Consider the following 19,578-nt stretch of genomic DNA (forward strand, 5'->3'; position numbering starts at 1 on the left):
AATAAAAAGTGTGTGGAAAAATTGAGCCATCCCTGGCACACTGCAGGTCCCTCTGGCACAGTGCAGGCCTCTCTGGTACACTGCAGGCCTCCCTGGCACACTGCAGGCCTCTCTGGCACACTGCAGGCCTCCCTGGCACTTGGCAGGCATCAGCAATGGGGTGTGGTGCTGGTGAGGACAATGAGGAGGCAGGAGGAGTCTGGAGTTGCTCTGGGGCTGTCTCCTCCCTTGTTCTCAATCACTGGTCATTCCGTGCTATGCTGTAGGCTCAGAGGAAACGTCAGAAGGCTCAGGCAGTTTCTCAGTAGCAGCAGCTACAGGCGCTGGCCGGTAAGTCTACCTGCGGTGTGGTGTTGGCTGCAGCAAAGCAGTCTCTGTGTCACCTTCACAAGGACTGCGCCAAGCCCTGTGGAACTGCTGCACCTGGGGCTTTTACCGGACTCGTCTCTGCTCCCCCCACTTCCTGGTCTGGACTCATTCAGACATCATCCCTTCTGGTCCCATCAGATGCAAGGATACATTCTTACCTGGGCCCTTTAATCTTAGCTTTCTTGATGGTTAACCCTTAGCCCTAAGTGGATTAAACACCTTTGAGCCACAGGCTTTGGTAATGCTTCAGAAGCCTCAGAGGGTCACTGTCTGTGTTTGGAAAAAAGGCTTGCTAGGTCTTATTAAATATTGTATTTATTTAAATTAAATTTTATTATTTTATGTGTGTGAGCATTTTGCCTGCATGTATATATGTATGTGCACTATGTGTCCCTGTGTGAGCCTCTGCCTGAGGAGGCCAGAAATTGGCATCAGATATCCTGGATCTGGAGTTACAGGGGATTGTGAACCACCATGTGGGTGCTGGGAACCGAACTCAGACCCTCTGGAAGAGCAGTCAGTGTTCTTAACCACTGAGCCATCTCTCCAGCCTCTGTAGTTGGATCCTAAGTGTCCCCCAAAGGCACATGTATTAAAGACCTGATTCCCAGCCTGTGCCGTAATCAAGAGGTGGTAGAAGGGAAAAGATGAGGTTCTGTTGGTAGAGTGTTTGCCTGGAAGGGTGAGGCCCTCCTTTCTGTTCTCAGCATTGGCTAAACCTGGGAGTGGTGACGCCATCACTAAGCCTAGTACTTAGGAGGTAGAAGTAGCAAGATCAGAAAGTCAAGGTCATCCTTGGGCTTTGCAGTGAGTCTGGGGGCAGACTGGGATATAGCAATTCTGTCTTTTAAAAAAGAAGGTGGTAGATGCCTTTAAGACCGAGTGCTTGGTCCAGCAAGACAGCAGAGTGTGTGAAGGCTCTTGCTGCCCAAAGTTCTAGCCTCAGGAATCACATGGTAGGAGAGAGCCAACTCCCACAACTTGTTCTTTGACCTCCACATAAGTGCTGTTGCATGCGTGTACACACTTGAGTGTAAGTGTGTACACACACCCTGAATGTAAGTGTGATGGTTAATCTTGGCTGTCAACTTGACCTAACTTGGAAGAGGGAACCTCAATTGAATTCTCTCCATTAGCTTGACCTGTAGCAAGTCTGTGGGGTTGTTTATTTATATTATTTTATGTGTATAACTGTTTTTGCCTACATGTAAGCCAGTGTACTGAGGAAGTGGAGAACCTCCATGTGGGTGCTAGGAGTCAAACCTGGGTCCTTTGCAAGAACAAGTGCTCTTAATCACTGAGCCACCTCTCCAGCCTCAAGGAGCATTTTATTGATTGATTAATGTAGGAGAGCCCAACCCACAGTGGGCAGTACCCTGGCATGTGGTCCTGAGGAGTAGAGGAAAAAGGCATCTGATCCTGAGCCTGGAAGCCAGCTTGGAAGCAGCGTTCCTTCCTGGTTTCTATTTTAGTTCCTGCCTCCAGGTTTCTGCCCCAGCTTCCCTGGATGATGGACTGCGACATAGAAGTGTAAGTCAAATAAACCCTTTACGTTTTATCACAGCACCAGAGAAGCAAAATAATACAGTAATAAAGATAAATAAGTAAAAGTAGAGATAGGTAAATAAAGAGATGGGGCCTAGAGCAGATGGTGAAGGAGCACGTATCTATAATCTTAATGCAGAGAATGAAGCGTTGAGGCAGAAGGATTTCTGTGAGTTCAGGGCCATTCTGGGCCACCTAGCAAGACACTGTCTCATAAAACCAATCCCCAAACAAAAACAAAAAGAGGCAGGGCCACAGTGATCCCCTATCCATGTATTCACAGGTCACACAGATGGGTCTCCTTTGCCGCATGGTTCTGCCATAAACTGCTGCCACAGGCTCCCCTCCCCCAAAATGAAGTTAATTGGTGATGAACTGAAACCTGGAAGACTGTGAGCCCAAACAAGCCCTTGTGAGCTGATGATTGCTGATGGTTGTTTCAGCAACAGGAAGCACTCTGATACATCACCATAGGCTCTTCAAACCATAGAGCGAGACCAGCTTCCCCAGAACACAGAAGGCAATACCTGACTTAAAAGATGGGAAGGCAGAGGTTTCACCTGTGTGTTTCAGTCAGCTGGAATGGGCCCTTCCGGGTAAGACAGTCCAAATAACATTTCAACTTGCTGTTTGTGTGTGGTTTCTACCCTGCGGACAGCCTCTGAGGCTGAATTATTACATCCTAGGTTTCTCACTAAAATGACCAGCACTGGCTTTGCCAGGGCTGGATTTGTGTCTAGGTTAGGTGTGGGTGGCTGCTTACACCCCAGCTCAGGTGGATTTTTCCCAGTAATTATGCCTTGCTGTTAATGGATTATATTAATTTCCATTTGTTCCACCTACTAGATATAATCACTTGTATCCACAGAAAATTGAATCGTTCCACAGAGGCTTAGAGTGTTGCTGAGGGAATAGGTCCCCGTCGGCCTCAGCCTTTTATTAACTGGAGTGTTCTTCTCCTGGGTAGAGATCTCATTGTTTCTCCGGTGGGTCCCCTTCGATGGTGAACAATGGAGTTTCACAGCTCACCTGCCTCAGAAGGAGTCGGTGTCCCTTCAAGGCCCTGAGAGAGGTCATAGTAGAACTGACATGGCAGCATTCACCAAATCACACAGTCCTACCATTTCTAAAATTAGCTGTCTTGTTTTTGTTTGTTTGTTTGCTTGTTTTGTTTTCCGAGACAGAGTTTCTATGTGTAGCTCTGGCTGTCTTGGAACTCACTCTGTAGCCCCGTGGACTGGAACTCAGAGAGCTCCTCTGCCCCTTCCCCCAGCCCCCCAGTGCTGGATTAAAGGTGTGCACCACCACCACTCCACTACACAGGGTTTCTCTGTGTAGCTCAGGCTGGCCTCGAACTCACAGAGATCCACTTGCCTCTGCCTCTCGAGTGCTAGGATTAAAGGCATATGGTACCACTGCCCAGAGACTGTTTTTCTTTTCTTTCTTTTTTTTGGTTGGAGCTGAGGACTGAACCCAGGGCCTTGCGCTTGCTAGGCAAACACTCTACTACTGAGCTAACTCCCCAACCCTGAGATTGCTTTTCTTAATCTTTATATTTTACTTAATCAATCTTCTTTTCTTTCTGTTTTTATTTTCCAGATAGGCTCTCCCCACGTAAACTAGGCTGGTTTTGAACTCATGGAGATCCACCTATCCCTGGCTTCCAAATGCTGGGATAATAGGCATGCGCCATCAAGCCCAACTCACTGGTTTTCCCCTCTAGAGGTCAAACCAAGGACCCCCATAAGCTAGGAAAGTGCCCTGAGATGCATCCCCAGCCCTCAATCTTCACTTGTCATATAAAACTGTCCAAACACCTGTGTAGAAGTTATTGGCATGGTCCCTGGCCATGATTGGGGGCTGGGGAGGGGTGTTTGTGGGGAAACAGTCGTCGTCGTGTCCCCCCCCCCCCCCTGCTCCTCCTCATGATTGTAATGAGAATGGTTTAGAAAGGGCAGCTCCACAGGCATCAAACCTGAGACCAGGAGTCCACAAAAGGCCCCACAGTCAGAGACTCCTCTTTGGGAAGGATATTGACTTTCTTGACTATCTCAGGGGAAAACTATAGCTAACCTCTCCCAGGGGTGGTTTCTCGGTGCTGTGTTCCATGCGCTGAGCTAAATTCTTTATAGTCTCTGTTCCTTTCATCCTCTGAGCAGCCTTTAAGTGTAATAATTATATCACCACATTACAGATGTGGAAACTGAGCTTCAGACAGCAGTGTATGAAGGGTAACAGCTCATTCAGACAGACACCAGGACCCAAAAGCACCATCAACACAGGAAATGGGTGGTAAGTGCCCACGCACAGCTCTGTCTTTAGGTAACAGGTAGTCTGCAGGGAGGAAACCGGTCCAGGTGCTGGGTAGGCATGTCAAGGTTACCGTAAGGTTACAGAGCCCATGTATGTGTGTGTCCTGGCACCTCAGCCCAGGGCAGATCAGGCTTAGAGATCGAGTCAGATGTCTGGATCAGGTGTTTGTCTGATAAGTACCAAAATGAGCCCTGGCTCATTTTATCTTTGATAAGATAAAACTGGGGGCAGCGTGACTACCAGGGAGGGCAGGACAGACGTATGGATGCATGTGGTGAGAATATTTTCAATGGTACCATGTCAAAGCAGCATGGCTAAGTTGAGCAGTATGGAGGGTGCTTGGGAAAGACACAGGCAGCCTGCTCTCACACAAGAGCTCTGTGTGAATGTGCTGGGTAGGCTGTGAGGCTGCGTGGTTGATGGAAAAAATGTGGACATGATATCTACAGGCCCAGATGGAAGGCCCAGCACTTCTGCTTTTCAGCAAGGGACACCTTTGCCCAATATCCTAACGTACACTAAACACCAAACGAAGCATTCCTCAGACAGCGGTTCTCACACTTGGACTCAGTGGCCGGAGGACTTGGTAAACACCATGGCTGAGGCCTAGCCAAGTGGCTGAGTCTGGCAGCTTGGGTGGGCATCAGAATCTATGTGTCCAACTGAACTGTTGTCCTGAGAACTGCATTCAGAAAGCCCGCACCCTAGATCACACAAGATCTCCTTACTCACATACACCAGCTGGTACCCTTGTTCTGACACAGCTAGTATGCCAGGCTGGAGCTGCCAGCCCATCCTCACAGAGCTCTCAGCCTCTCCACACAAAGATCACTGCAGCTGAGACCTTTCCAGAACAAGGATAGCACCTCCCACAGGTAGCATAACCCACCTGTTTCTTTGCCCAGAACAAGCTTCCCCAGGCTCCACTCTGGTACAGCTGAGATTTTCATCACGCTAATAGACTCAGGCTGTCCCTCACCTCTGGTGCCTCTCTGGCCTGTCTTAGTCTCTTTTATTCTATTGCTATTGTCTTGTTTATGTATGTATGTATTTATTTGTATGTACATGTACGGGCACGTGCATGCCATGTACATGTGTGGAGGTCAGAGGACAACTTATAGGAGTCAGTTCTTTCCTTCCGCTGTGGGTTCCGAGGACTGAACTTGGGCTCTTGGCAGCAAGCACCTTTACCCGCTGAGTCATCTCACTGACCTTGTTTTGCATTTTTTTGTTCGTTTGTTTGACAAGATTTCACACTTTTGTCTGTGGCCGGGTCGGCCTCGAACTCATAGATTTCCTCCGGCTTCAGCTTCCCACACGCCGAGGTTACACGTGTATGCATGGCTGCAGCGTCTGCTCTGACTGCAGGTTTAACCCCTGCTGCTATGTCATGTGTACCATTCCTGTGACTGTGATGTGTAGTTGTCATAGGGTTCTCGCTGCTGTGAGGAAACACCACCACCAAAAGCAGCTGGAGGGGGAACAGTTTATTTGGCTTACTTATCCTGAGTCATACATAGTCCACTGAGAGAACCCAAGGCGGGAACTCAAAGGCAGGAACCTGGAGGCAGGAACTGATGCAGAAGCCAGGAAGGAGGGATCCTCATGGCTTGCTCAGCCTGCTTTCTTTTTTTCTTTTTCTTTCCCCCCCCCTCTGTGTATCCCTGCCTGTCCTAGAACTCATTCTGTAGATGTAGCCCAGGCTGGCCTCAAACTCACAGAGATCCACCTGCCTCTGCCTCCCGAGTGCTGGGATTAAAGGCGTGCACCACCACCGCCTGGCTCTTTTTTTTAAATGATGGACACTCAACCAAATTCCTTTTGTGGATTCACACATAAGATACTAACTATCCTTGGGGTTCAAAATTAGAAATATAACTTCTCCGGCTCTTTTTGTAGTAGGTGATGGTTAATGCAGAGACTGCTAACACAGTGCCTGCCGAATGTAAGCCACGGGCAGCAGCATCACCGCCTCCAAGGCTCAGGAACATCTCAGAAGAAAGGATGGAAAGAATGTAAGACATGGGGGATGGAGAGGAGGGACATGCTGTCTTCTGAGCATGACATGCCTGTGGCACTCATGAGCTCACTGAAGAAGATCTGTACAAGGTTGGGCCCTTCAACATCCTGTCATCTATGAAGGAGGGGACATGAAGCCTTCCCCTCTCTGAGGAGCTACAGGCAGTTGATGGTAGCTGGGGAAGGAGGCGTTGAATTCCTCAGTGCTGACTTAGCCTCTTCTAAATAACCCCCCACTCATGCTTATGCTAGCGATCCCAATTAAATGTGCTCACACATGTGTGCATGTACACACACTCACCCACATGTGCATGTACACACAGACACACACAATGTGAATGCAGGAAAAGGACTTACTGGGAAGAAGAGGGCTTGGCAGGAGGGAGGGAGTGTAAGGAAGGATCCTGGGGGAAAGAGGATCAAAGCAGGCTATATATGTCTGAAATTGTGAAAAAAAAATTAAAATAATACGGATGTTTTATGTATAGGGAGACAGAGGCAGATGGATCTCTGTGAGTTCCAGGCCAGCATGTTCTACATAGAGAGTTCCAGCACAGTCAGGGCTACAAAGGAATATGTGTATGAGTCTATTTTTTTCCCAAGTAGAAACCTTCCATAGGTACAAATTGCTTTGTGTGCACGTGCGCGCGCGCGCGCGCGCACACACACACACACACACACACACACACACACACACACAATTTTAAAAGGTGGATTGGTCCTGGCATGGTGGCTCACACCTGTAATCTCAGAGCTACAGGGACTGAGGCAAAAGGATTGCCATGAGAACTAGGTTAGCCTGGGCTACAGTGAGACTCATATTTGAAAACACTTTAAAGAAAGAAAAGAGAGTGGTACACATCTGATGAGGGGCAGAGAGCAGCTGGCATGGGCTGGAGCAGGTTTAGGGTTGTATATGGGAGAGACCAGGAGGCAAGGAAGGTGGAGTTGAGAGGCCCTGAGACCTTGGGAACACAGCAGAGACTTTACTGGAGAATCCCACGATGACACTGAAATTCAGGAAGGTTAATGCGGTCTCACCTCCAAGAGCCACTGACTCTTCTCCAAGGACAAGCCAGGTTCAACAGACCACCTGCATCAGTCTCTGGCGGGCACAGGCGGTGGGTCCTTAGATAACCTGGCAGTTAATTGCTCCTTAGGCCTGACCATTCCAGGTACTGACCAGGTGCTGGGAAAGTAACGAGAAACAGTCACTCTTGGTGTAGCCCGTGCCGTGCCCAGGAGATGGGCGTTAAACACATAAACCACTCACATGGTGCCGAGAGAAGCCCATAACGGTGTTGTAAAAACCTATACATTCTGTGTAGGAAAAGGACAGCGAGCTAAGAGAATTAGCAGCGTGAACTCAACCTTCATAAACTAATAACTAGACCACCATCCTCCCAGATTCGTTTAGGGTTTGCTGCTCTCTCGAATTCATTGCCTCACAAGAGTAGTTCATTTCAGCCTGTGGAGAAGGCCAGTTGGGAGTTCTTAGCATATTTTGTTTAGGAGGGAAGGAAGCCTCTCCAGAGCTAAGTCTCTCCAGCTGGAAGGAACCTCAGCTGGTTCTGATGTGGTCGTCTGTGCTTGGCTGAACTCGGCGGCTAAATGACACTTCTTATATTTGAGACAGTGTCTTACTATGCACAGCCCAAACTTGCCTTGATCTCCCGATTCTCCAGCCTCAGCCTCCTCAGGTCCGAGATCACATTTTGAGCCACCATGCCTGACCCCTGGTGCTTTCAGAGCGACTTCTGTGAAGGGTACAAACTTTGGCTTTCCTGTTTTAAGTCCTCAGCACCTTTAGATGAAGTTAGTGATGGGAGCTGTGGTCAGTGACAGAGTGGTCAGAGGCTTGCTTGGGCCTTGGGTGACCCAGAGTAGGGCAGGAGGGATGAGGTGACCTGGAAGCAAAGGCAGGAAATGAAAGCAGCTCCCTGATGTGGTTGTCCTGCAGCGAAAGTGAACCAGGCCCCAGGTGGAGGTGACAGGCCAGCGAAACTCCTCACCGCATTTCGGGACCTGGTGAGGCGGCCCACCTGCCCTATCAGCACCTTGATCATGGCTCATGAGAGAGAGGTTTCCAAATGACTTGGCCCTGCTACCCCAGGAAGGAAGTGTTCTGGGCTGCAAGTGGGGGCCTGTGCGTGTGGGTCAGGCCTTTGAAAGTGAGTTAGTGATGATCCAGCAGTGGGGGCAGGGCTGCTGACATAGTGAGACTGACTTGGGGAGACAGAGGCGGAAGGACCCCCTGGCCTTCCCTCACAGAGGCTCATAGTGGGAAACCTGTCCACAGCTCCAGTTAATAATGACAGACATGGCCAGCTCTGTATGTAGTCCAGATTTATCACTTTTGTTTCTCAGGTAATAGATGTTTTGAGAATGTTTCCTGTGTGTTTCCAAATTTATACCTTGCCTATCAACATCCGTCTACCAACCAGAACTCAAATAGCTTTTCCTCTACCGATATCCGGGTCCTTTTCCACCTCTGCACAGCTGTGGGATGTCTTTCTGTATACTGTGAATATGTGTGGCTCCCACTGGATAGTAAATGAAGCTGTTTTGGCCTGTGGCAAGAAAGCTTACACCCAGGCAGGAAATCCAAGCAGAGATACAGAGAGAAGAAGGGCAGAGTCAGGAGAGGCACCCACCGCCTGCTGACCAAGGAGCAACAAGATGCCAGCAGATCAGTAACACCACGGCCACATGGCAACATACAGATGAATAGGAATGGGCTGATTTAAGATGAAAGAGCTAGCTATCAAGAAGCAAGAAGCCACAGGCCATAGAGTTTGAAATTAATATAAGCCTCTGAGTGATTATTTTATAAGTGGCTGCGGGACCTCGAGCTGGGTGGGACAGAGAAACTTCTGGTCCTTTGCTTATAGGCTGTCCTTCTGGAATCTGAGCAGCACATCTCCACACCCCTGTACATCCAAAGCCTAAACAACCTCAAGGCCACCTCAGTGTCCTTTCTTGCACAGTCTCCAAAGTCAAGGGAGTACCTGCCTCACTTTGATCTAGCCCTTTACCTGTGTTTCTCACTCCCCACCTCATGTTCTAGTTACTGAAGATTCGACACTCTCACTAGGATGTGAGAGGCTCTGGTGGCAAAACCATTTGTGATCTACCCTTCTCTCTTGTCCCCAGAGTTTCACATCCTATAGGTGCTCAATGATTATCTTTGATTGACTGAGTGGATGGAGAGAGAGAGAGAGAGAGAGAGAGAGAGAGAGAGAGAGAGAGAGAGAGAGAGAGAGGGGGAGTGCAGGTAGGATCCAGGGAGGAGGGAGTTTTCTAGTTTCCATGACCCAGGCCTGTAGTACTCATGTTGGGGCTTCCAGCAAAGTTGGAGTTAGGACTTAACGTCTGGGTGGCTTTGGTCGTCAGTGCCCCATGATGATGCCTGACAAGTGTCTGTGCTTGTCCTCATGTGTATGTGATACAGTCTCTACCCCGAAGGAGGCTTGTGAATGTGCACACTATCTACTAAATACTGGGCAAGTGTATCCATGAGTTATCCAGCTTCCTCAGATGGGGTAAAGTGGGCATTGACCCCACTCACCTTTGCTGTAGAGATATCTGTGTAGTTGCTGATTGTTTCCTACTTGATGGAAAACATTTTTTTTTTTTTTTTTTTGAGCTGAGGATTGAACCCAGGGCCTTTCGCTTGCTAGGCAAGTACTTTACCACTGAGCTAAATCCCCAACCCTTGAAAACATTTTGAAAAGTTACATTCACGTATTCATTGTGGGGAGAGGGTGAACACCATGGTGTGTGTGGAGGTCAGAGGGAAACCTGTAGAAGTCGGTTCTCTCCTTCTACCACATGGGTCCTGAGGATGAGACTCAGGCCACCAGGCTTGGTGGGAAGTGCCTTTACCGGCTGGGCCGTCTCTCTGCCTTGCTACTTAATTATCACAGTGCCCAGCTCATAGGCAGACTCAATATTCAACAGCTTGGTGAATGGATGGATGAACACATGCATGGAAAATGAGTCAGTAACCTCTGGGTTTACCTCTAGGGCTGAGGCCGTCCCTCAGTGTTAGAGGACTTGCCTTGAAGGCTTGAGGCCCTGGGTTCGAACTCTAAAAACCTAAACAAACAAACAACCAAAGAATAAGCAATCACATGAAATCTTACTTCCCATTAAGCAAGGGGCCTAGGAAATAAAACGAAGGAGACACAATCCTCCAGGGTCCTCGGCTGGTGAAGAGCAGTTATTTCCGAGACTACAGCCAGAGCATCATGGGACGCTCAGCTTCACAGGAGGGCAATTGCCTTAGTTCTCCACAAAACACCTAGTGCTTGAGACTTCCCAGACATGGGATGGAGACAAGAAAGAGACAGTGGACCAAACCCCACAACCCAGCCCAGTGCCTAGAAAATGAACTTGCTCTCCTGGAGGCAAGCTCTGGTCAGCTGCAGAGGGGACTCCTTCAGCTGGACAGTGAGGAGAGTGTCTGGGAAGTGAGTGGCTGAGGGTAGGGAAGAAGAAGCCTGGGATGGTCCTCACCAGCTCCCTACCTGAGTTCTTGTCTGAGGCAGGCTAAGTTGGAAAGACATCAAAGAGGAAAGTCTCGCTGGGTGGTGGTGGTGCACGCCTGTAATCGCAGCACTCAGAAGGCAGAAGCAGGTGGATCTCTGTGAGTTCGAGGCCAGCCTGGTCTACAGAGCTAGTCCAAGACAGGCTCCAAAGCTACAGAGAAACCCTGTCTCGAAAAACCAAAAAAAAAAAAAAAAAGAGGAAAGTCTCAGAAATTCTCAGTGGCCCCAAAGGCTAAAGCAGGGCATCTCTGAGACCCACGACTAGTGGGCTGTGAGTGGTGGGTGCCAGTGTGTATGTGAGAGAAACTGACTTCAGTCATAGTTTGAGGACTCTGGTGAGGCCGATCTCTGTTGTTCAAATCTTAGATGGTCTTTTAATAAAAAAACTCAGACCTCTTGAAACCGAGAAGCTTTTGTAGGGCATAAGACACAGTCAATAAGACAAAAAGACAGCCTACAGAATGGGAAAAGATCTTCACCAACCCCACATCTGACAGAGGACAAATCTCCAAAGTATATAAAGAACTCAAGAAAGTAGACATCAAAATATTGAACAATCCAATTAAAAAATGGGCTACAGAGCTAAACAGAGAATTCTCAAAAGAAGAATCTCAAATGGCTGAAAGACATTTAAGGAAATGCTCAACATCCTTAATTATCAGAGAAATGCAAATCAAAACGACTCTGAGATACCACCTTACACCTGTCAGAATGGCTGTGATCAAAAACACTAATGACAGTCTATGTTTGAGAGGATGCAAAGCAAGGGGAACACTCCTCTACTGTTGATGGGAATGCAAACTTGTACAACTACTGTGGAAATCAGTATTGTGGTATCTCAGAAAACTGGGCTTCGATCTACCTCAAGACCCAACCATACCACTCTTGGGCATATACCTAAGGAATACTCAATCAGACCAAAAAGACACATGCTCAACTATGTTCATAGCAGCATTATTCATATAGCCAGAACCTAGATGCCCTTCAACTGAAGAATGGATTAAGTAAATGTGGTACATATACACAATGGAGTACTACTCAGCTGAGAAAAACAATGACATCATGAAATTTGCAGGCAAATGGATGGAACTAGAAAATATCATCCTGAGTGAAATTAGATACTCAGAAGGATAAACATGGTAGGTACTCACTCATGAGTGGATACTAGATATAAAACAAAGGATAATCAAACTGCAACCCATAGATTCAGGGAGGCTACTTAGCAGGGAGGACCCTAGGATGACTGTGGCTTATAATAAGTTTTGGTTTTGCCCAATTACTGGGCAAGCTTTAGTGAAACATTTCACTATTAGGATAAGAATTTGTACCGTGTCAAGCTGATGAAAGAATATTCTAGCTGTATTTTCAGGAGGGGAGGCTAAAATCTTTTTAGATTATGGATTAGCCTATAGAAAATGTCTGCCGTAAATCAAACAGTGAAGGGGAAGATGATTAGGAATCTCACTTACACAACTTAAGTAAAACACAGCTCTCTGAACAGATGAAGGTAGGTTTCTTCTGTATCCCAGAATCTAATCAATATTTATATGTATAATTCAGCTATTATTTGGCTTAAAAGGGCTTATTAGGAAATGTTATCACTTTTACTATTTTCCATAGAGAAAATATTTTCCAGTTTTAAATAACCCTGGACTCTTGAGTTATAATCTGTTTTTATGTTCAAGCTATCTGTGTATTATTTCTCCTGCAGTTGTACATAAAATATTTTTTACATTAAAAAAGACAAATACTATAGAATTGTATTACATGAAATATATAAAATATACAAAAGATTAGATGTTATCTCAAGATGGAGAAGAAAGGAATATAGAGCAATGATTTCCTAAGTACACAGTTTCTGTTTTGTGTGAGGGAAAAACCCCACAAATGGATAGTAGTATCAGGACATAATATCATGAATGTAATAAATCAATACAATTAATGTAATTAATGAATATTATAAATATAGTTATTGAATGAAAAATAAATAAATAAATAACCCAGAGCCGGATATCAGGGTGAAGGCTGAAAGATCAGAGAAGCAGAACAGCCAGCCACTAGTTCTTACCTCTACAAAATACTTAGCCTAAAGAGTGAGTTTCAGGCCAGTTGGTGGTGGCACATGCCTTTTATCCCAGCACTTGGGAGGCAGAGGCAGGTGGATCTCTGTGAATTCGGGCCACCCTGGGCTACAGAGTGAGTTCCAGGACAGGCTCCAAAGCTATACAGAGAAACCCTGTCTCAAAAAACAAAACAAAACGGGGGCGGGGGGGGGGGGGGGGGGTTCCTGTTTCCTCATGCCTTATATACCTTTCTCTGCCCAGCCATCTTACTTTCAGGGATTAAAGGCGTGTGTGCTTCCCAAGCAAAGGCGTGAGATCTCAAATGCTGGGATTAAAGGTGTGCCACCACTGCCTGACCTCTATGTCTAATCTAGTGGCTTGCTCTGTCCTCTGATGCTCAGGCAAGTTAATTGGGGTACACAATATATCACCACAGATCTCACTCTAGGCTCTCCCCTCTAAGTACATTGGTCCTGTGGGGCTTCCTGAAGATCCATCAGCTGGAGGTCTCTGACGGCAGCTGTCTACAACCCTGTTGGGCACAGGGCAAGATACAGGCCTCTCTGAGAGTGCCACATCTGTGTTTAAGTGAAGGCAGCTAGGGTCCAAGTAGGGAAAGAATTTTGTTGCTTTGGGAGCTATTAGTTACAGACTAATTTGTTTTGTTTCTTTCAAATGGCTTCTTCTAATTACTTCTGGAAAATCTAATTATACAATATAAGCATACATGATTTTTCATTATTAAAGTTATTGATATTAAAAATTATATTTATCATATTACTTTATATGTGGGAGTGTTTTGCCTGCATGTACTTGTGTGCATACCACATGTATGTAAGTATCCACAGATGTCATAAGAGAGCCTTGGATTCTCCAGGTCTGGAGTTACACATGGTTGTGAGCCTCTGGTAGACACTGGGAATCAAACTGAGGTCCTCTGGAAGATCAGCCGGCACTCTTAACCACTAAGCCAACTCCTCAGCTCCCTGATTTGTTTTTTGTATGTTATGTGTGTGTGCCTGAGTGTCTGTTTTTATGTGTATGTCTGTGTACCAATGTGAGTGCAGGAGTCTGTACGTTAGAAGAAGGTGTTGGATCCCTTAGGACTGGAGTTACAGGCAGTTGTGAGCCCCAGTGTGAGTGCTGGGAATTGAACCTGTGTCTTCTTTAAGAGCAGTAAACACTCTTAGTCACTGAACTGCCTTTCCAGCCTGAGAATATATAATTTTAAAAGTGTATTTACATATTATTCTAATTTTTAAAATTTTGCCTTTCACGACAGGGTTTCTCTATGTAGCCCTGGTTGTCCGGAACTCAGTCTGTAGACCAGGCTGGCCTCCAACTCAGAGATTTGCCTGCCTCTGCCTTTTGAGATGTGCATCACCACCCCCAGACATTATTATTTTAATATGTATGTATATGAGTATTTTGCCTGTATGTATGCATACTACATGTGTGCCTGGTGTTCCTGGAGGTCAGAAGTGGGTATTGGATCCCCTGGCACTGGAATGACAGATGGTTGGTTGTGAGCTCCATGTGGGTGCTGAGAATTGAATCCAGGTCCTCTGCAAGAGCGACCAGTGCTTTTAGTGGCTGAGCCATTTCTCCAGTCCCAATGTTTGTTAATTTTTAAAATTAATTAGTTAAAAATTTTTAAAGTTTATGTGCATTGGTGTTTTGCCACAGAACTGGAGTTACAGATAGTTGTGAACTGCCATGTGGGTGCTGGGAATTGAACCTGGGTCATCTCAAAGAGCATTCAATGCTCTTAACCATTGAGCCATCTCTCCAGCCCCCTAAAAAATTCCTTTTTGTTGTTGTTGTTGTTTTTAAAGATTTATTTATTTATTTATTTGTTTGTTTGTTTGTTTATTTATTGTGTACACAGCATGTTTGACTGCAGGCCAGAAGAGGGCACCAAATCTCATTACAGATGGTTGTGAGCCACCATGTGGTTGTTGGGAATTGAACTCAGGATCTCTGGAAGAGCAGTCAGTGCTCTTAACCTCTGAGTCATCTCTCCAGCCTCTAAAAATTTTCTTGAGACAGGGTCTCTCTACATAGCCACGGTTGGCCTAGAACTCACAATATAGACCTGGCTGACCTAGTACTCATGGAGATCTGCCTGCCTCAGCTTCCTGAGTGCTGGAAACCAAACTTGGATTCTCGGAAGGGTAGTAAACCCTTTTTAACAATTGTGGTGTCTCTTCAGCACTGCAATATTTTATTCTTTTTTTGTTTGTTTGTTTGTTTACCTGAGGATCGAACCCAGAGCCTTGCGCTTGCTACACAAACGCTCTACCACTGAGCTAAATCCCCAACCTGCAATATTTTATTCTTAAGACAATATGATACATAACTAGAAAACAGGAGAGATCAGAGATAATCTTACAGTGAGCACTAATATAACTCTGGAAACCATCTTTCTTGTTTTTGGTTTTTGAAGGCCTTTTTAGTTTCTTGAGACAGCGTCTCAAGTAGCCCAGGCTGGCTTTAGACTCATTCTGTATCCAAATTGAACTTCCAATCTTTGAACCTCTGCCTCCTAAATGTTAATTTACAGACATGTGCAGTGGTGACACATGCCTTTAATCAGGAGGCAGAGGCAGGCAGATCTCTGTGAGTTCAAGGCCAGCCTGGTTTTCGGGGAAGATAACTCTGCTATCCACTTGTGGCAGTCAAAGTTTGCCTGGTTTTAGATCAGTTGTTGAGACCATGTATGAGTGAGTTCCAATGACCATCAGGACTACACAGAAAAAAAACCTGTCTAGAAAAACCAGAGAAGGGCTTGGGGATTTAGCACCGTAGTAGAGTGCTTGCCTAGCAAGCACAAGGCCCTGGGTTTGGTCCTCAGTTTGGGGGATGGGGGTGGGGGGTGGGAAACAAAGAAAGAAAGAGGTTGTGCCACCATGCCTACTCAATCATCTTTTAAAAAATATATTCAATTTATTGTTTTTTAAATTCTGTGTAGATGTATATGACTGCCAGTGTTATTATGCACACTTGATGCAGGTACCTACATAAGCCAGAGGCAACAGATCCCTGGAGCTGGAGGATCTGATGATTGTACCACTTGACAAGGGTATTGGGAGCTGAACTGGTCCTCAGGAAGAGCAGCAAGTGTTCCCAACTGCTGAGCCATCTCTCCAGCCCCATCTTTTTTCTTCTAGATACAACTTGCAAAATTCTTTCTTTCTTTCTTTCTTTCTTTCTTTCTTTCTTTCTTTCTTTCTTTCTTTCTTTCTTTTTGGTTTTTCGAGACAGGGTTTCTCTGTATAGCTTTGGAGCCTGCCCTGGAACTCGCTCTGTAGCCCAGGCTGGCTTCGAACTCACAGGGATCAGCCTGGCTCTGCTTCCCGAGTGCTGGGATTAGAGGTGTGCGCCACCACTGCCCAGCTGCAAGTTTCTAATCTTAAGTTATATGTAATTTTGTAAAGCTTCCATTTGGCATGGTCTCAAACATGGGAGGTTTTTTTCTTAAAGAAACATCATTTTTCTCCCTCTTACTAGTTCCAAAATGTTTAATTATAAAAATTAATATTAAATTAGTTATTAGAATTATGATGCATTTGGTTATATTTAATCAGTGTTTACTGTTAGGAACCTTTTATTCTCACTTTCTAGGTCTAGGCTCTGAGGGTGCTGCAGTGAACATGGCAGGTTCCATCTCCAAAGTCTTCCTGACACTCAGATTCTAGGGGGACAGACAGTAAATAAATAATCTGGACAGTGTCCTGGATTAGTTCTACAACAGGAGGGTATTAGTATCCGTGGGACAGGCAGCATAGCCAGGCCACACCTTTAATTCCAGTACTAGGAAGGCAGAAACCAGCTGATCTCTGTGAGTTCAAGGTCAGCCTGGTCTACATAGTGAGTTACAGGCCAGCCAGGGCTTCATCTCAGAAACAAAAAGTAGAAAAAGGCAACCCAGGAGAGGAAGGGAGAAGAGCTGGGGGCCAGGGAAACACTTGCATTTACAGCAGAAGTGTGACATTGCTCTTGACCAGGGAATTTTTATCACAGTCGTGGAAATAAAGCCAGGATATGTGGGAAGGTAGGGCCATGGACTTGGGAGGGTGGGTTACTCGGAGAACTGACCTGAGGATCTAGAGAGCCAGCACAGGGCAGGATTTCAAGCCAACAAAGTGATTTTAGGGTGAGACAAGATTAAAGATTGTGGCCTAAGACAAGTCAGGGGTCAGAGGTGACAGAATAATGTAAATTCACCAGATCCCCCTAACTATTCTCTGTGGAAATCAATATTCTTTTTTAAAGTTATTATTACAACTTTATTGATGTTTTGCCTTTGATGGACGTCTGTGTGAGGGTGTTGGATCCTGGAATTACAGACAGCTGTGAGCTGCCATGTCGAGGCTGGGAATTGAACCCGGGGCTCCAGAAGAGCAGTCAGTGCTCTTAACTGCTGAGCCATCTCTCCAGCTCCTGGAAATCAATATTTTTGTCATCATTTTACAAGTGATGAAACTGAGGTATAAAAGGGGTTTTTAAAAACCTGTTAATGGCCACATTGCAGAGCTGGGTTTTGAACTGGTATCATGAGCTTAGCCCCTGCATTACAGAGGTGTGCCCAGTCCAGCAGGCACTTTTTCCAGGTAGAGAAACTGGGTCTTAAGGTGAGTAATCTGTTAATATTGGTGGCAGGGCTGTGGTAGAAACCCTCTTCCTGCTTTTTCTTTCTTTCTTTTTCTTTATTTGTGCAGGCAGTTGATCCCAGGCCTTAAATGTCCCTTCTACACTGACTTACACCCCCAGCCCCAAGGGAGCTCTGCTTTAAACTTTTGTTTATTTATTTATTTGTTTGTTTGTTTTGCGTTTTCAAGACTGGGTTTCTCTGTGTAGTCCTGGCTGTCCTGGAACTCACTCTATAGACCAGGCTGGCCTCAAACTCACAGAGATCCTCCTGCCTCTGCCTCCCGAGTGCTGGAATTAAAGGTGTGAGCCACCCCGCAAGGCTAAACTTATTTTTATTACACTTATTTATGTGTCTGTGTATGGAGTGGGGCACATGTGCCATGGTGGTATGGAGGGCGGGGCACATGTGCCATGGTAGTATGTGTGTGGGGGGGGGCACATGTGCCATGGTGGTATGTGTGTGGGGTGGCCACATGTGTCAGGGTGTGCTGTGAAAGTCAGAGAACAGCTTGTGGGGTCCATTCTCTCCTCCTATTGTCTGAGATCAAACTTGGGTTGTCAGGCTCGGTGGCAAATATCGTCACCTTGAGGTATCTGGGTTATTATTATTTTGGGGACAGGGTGCCACTGTGTAGCCCTGGCTGGCCTGGAATTTGTCATGTCGACCAGGCTGGCCCCCAACTCACAGAGATCTGCCTGTCTCTACCTTTCAGGTGCCACACTTAAAGTCATGTGCCTCCATGCCCAACGGAGCTCTGCTCTTTCAAATTAGCCTGTGACTTGTGGGGCATTTAAGATGGGATGGAGGCTTCATGCCTCTCCTTCACGCCACATCCACACTGGCAGGTCGGGTCAATGTCAGCGCCTCACTCTTGCTTCCTCCTCGTCTGGGCAGGGGATCTATGGTTGGATGCGACTCTTGACCTCCAGATGCTCAGGTGTTGGCTCCAAACTCTCTAGCAATGGGTGACCTTGAACTTCTGAAGTGCTGATCCCCCTGCCTTCCCCTCTAAGTGTGGACTTACAGGCACGAAACACCTGGTTTATGTGCTGCAGATTGAACTCAGGACCTGGCATATACTAGGCACGCACGCTACTAACTGAGCTACGTCCCCAGTTCTAGCCAATGCTTCTGGATGGCCACCTGCCACGGCTTCTCACGGTGCCCACCACTGAGTATTGAACCAGACTCTGGAAGAGTAAGACATGGGGTGGCTAAGATGCCTGGTAAGATAACCGTGAAGCCCTCTGAGTTCTAACCTGCTGTGTTTCTGGGGCCTTGTCTTAACTACACTTCCTTGCTAGCTCTCTTGGGGCCCAGCACCGGACAGGAGTCTCAGCAGAAGGTGGGTAACCCAAGTTCTCATTCTAGCCAAGCCATAACTCAGCTTCAGCAAGCTGCTTCCTCCCTGTGGACCTCCATTTCCTTCTCTGTAAGACTTGGTGGTGGTCCAAACTCAGCCACCTACACTGGTAACCTCTGGAATTCAATGGGGTTGAGGCTGAGTCATGAATTCGGTAAGGGTTGTAAGACTTGAGGGGCCAGGGTGGGAGGGGGCTGTTGCCAGGCAACTGGTGCTGATTACTTATACTTCCTGTATGGGTGCCAGTAGGTACCTATTGGCACTAGCGTGAGGGTGTTCTGTCTCCACACCCTGAGCCCACTCCTGGCAGGGATGGCTGAGCTCCTCAACAACATGATACCTCCTGTGTTCAGAAAGGGAACTGTATGCAAAATTGTCAAAACAAACTTTGTGAGCTTTTCACAAACGAAAACATCACATTGAAAAATATTTGTGTTCGCCAGGCGGTGGTGGCACACACCTTTAGTCCCAGCACTCGGGAGGCAGAGGCAGGTGGATCTCCGAGTTTAAGGCCAGCCTGGGCTACAGAGTGAGTTCCAGGACAGCCAGGCTACACAGAGAAACCTTGCCTTGAAAAACAAAACAAAACAAAAGGATTAAGCTGCTAAAAGAGAAGGAAGAAGAGTAATTTGTATCTAGTTCCGCCACTTCTTGGCATGTCGCTACTATGAACTGAACTGTGTCCCTGTAAATCTCTTATGT

The sequence above is a fragment of the Onychomys torridus genome, chromosome 7, assembly GCF_903995425.1.
Source record: "Onychomys torridus chromosome 7, mOncTor1.1, whole genome shotgun sequence".
NCBI lineage: Eukaryota > Metazoa > Chordata > Mammalia > Rodentia > Cricetidae > Onychomys > Onychomys torridus.